The 1,940-nt window shown below is 36.2% G+C and overlaps 1 non-coding gene across 1 annotated transcript; it reads right to left on the reverse strand.

Annotated features, from left to right (window-relative positions):
• Nucleotides 1-296: 296 nt before the first annotated feature.
• Nucleotides 297-370, reverse strand: Trnan-guu (transfer RNA asparagine (anticodon GUU)). Its single transcript has one exon. It is a non-coding gene; the product is annotated as a tRNA-Asn (tRNA).
• Between the last annotated feature and the right edge of the window lie 1,570 nt (nt 371-1,940).

Raw genomic sequence — 1,940 nt, forward strand, 5'->3', positions numbered from 1 at the left:
TCGAGAACTAATTGTTTCTCGCGCAAAGTCAAGGAGAATGCATTGTAGATGTACTCTAGTCTTAAAAACTTCGACTGGAACAGTGGAATGGAATGGCAATCAGTTTCATCTGCCACATGATTTATCTAAAGAAAAGCGTGATAACGTTTTTCGTTCATTCAATCAAGGCAACCAAAGTCAGATAAAAACAACAAAAAGCAATCGAGAACAAGCGTAAGTAATCTTTGTTTGCTTTCAAGCTGATTATCTGTCAATGGCATTGCCTGGATATCATAACATTTGAAAGCAAAAGGAATCGTCCCCGGGTGGGATTGAACCACCAACCTTTCGGTTAACAGCCGAACGCGCTGACCGATTGCGCCACGGAGACTGTGCAAAGTCAGGATTAGAAATTCGTAGAAAGGCTACACTCTTGAAATGTGGCAAGTTCAAGTCATGACTGGAAGATTTCTTTTCTTTTCTTCTCCCCCTTTGTATTTCAAATTCGACTTTACAAGTCTGTTATCGTAACTGTATATCAAGTGGCGGAGCGCCCGCTTTGTATGGGGAAGTCGAAACCCGGATTCTCCATTGTATTATATTTTGCTTTTTGCCCATATTTGGACGCACAAACCTCTGATGGTCAGCCCTATTTCAAGGGCTCGTTTGAGCAAAGCTGACTGGCTTTTGATTAAAGGTCAGAAGAATGACCATTGCCTGTTGTGGTTGCTTTATCATGATCGGAAACATTCAACAGAGTTTAATTTATTTTGATGAAAATATTTACCAATAACAAGTAACCTTCTGTTTAATATTTAGTTGACAGAACATGAAAATACTGAATTAAAAAAGGATGAAGTAATTATATGTGCTATGCGTTCCATCGCAGACAAACATTCCAGCTGCAATAGCAAAACCTATTATGTTACTACCTACTTGTAGTGCCAAAGCATGTGTCAAATATCAGTTTCTAGAGGAGATTGATGAACAGTAAAGAAGCCGATGTGTACAGAAACCTAGAACTGCTGGCCTTCATCGCTTACATGTAACAAGGAATAGTACCAAGGCTGGAAGATTTCGGCTGGAGTAGCTTATTACAGAAATGAAACGTTGAGCTACTGACTTTCTTTCTTTCTTTCTATTCTTGCACAAGAAGATGGAAGTCAAGTACCTCCAATGTGTGTGATGTATGGTTATGTAATGAATACCCAATGCTGGGTGTTGAACCTTGTCCAAAAACTCATGAATATCATCTTTGGTATTTGAACACTCCATTGGCAAGGTAAGTATCATTTAAGTAACTACACGCAATTTTAAAAAAAGCTGTTACAGACTGAAAGAAATACCATTTTTATTTTATCTCCCTTGTTAGTGAAGCAAAGATTTGATTTAAAACCTTGAAACATCATAGGCTTAAAAATTGCAAATGTGAACCTTCCATATTTGTTTCTTTTTTTCGTTTTTCGTTTTATAAAAAACAACCAACCCCTGGCTTGATATGTCTAACCGAACATGCAAAAGAAAGAAGCTAGAGTTAACTCAAACCTTGTGATGCTTTCAAAGTTCAAATTAAATCATTGCTTCACTGTTTCTCGTGATCTTTAGGGGAGATGTAGATAGTTGATTCATATGTATGTGTTTTCAGTACACTCAGGGTCAAGTAATAGTCTTAAAATTTTGCAAAATATAACATATATCATTTTTGCCTTCCTTATGTTATTTTGGAAAAAATAGATAATAAAATAGTTCTTAAATAATTTTATTCTGACTTGAAATAATAACAGATTACATTTCAAAGGGTCAAAAGATAGTTTGTCAAACAGGAAAATATCAAAGCAATATCAAAAGAAACTTTTTTGGCATATTTTCATTGTTAAGTGGATCTAGGAAAAGTTAGAAAAGTTGTCTAACAAAAGGTAGAGCGTCCGCTTTACACGCGAGAACTATCGGGATCGATACCC

This window comes from Pocillopora verrucosa, chromosome 14, assembly GCF_036669915.1.
Source record: "Pocillopora verrucosa isolate sample1 chromosome 14, ASM3666991v2, whole genome shotgun sequence".
In the NCBI taxonomy this organism is placed as follows: domain Eukaryota; kingdom Metazoa; phylum Cnidaria; class Anthozoa; order Scleractinia; family Pocilloporidae; genus Pocillopora; species Pocillopora verrucosa.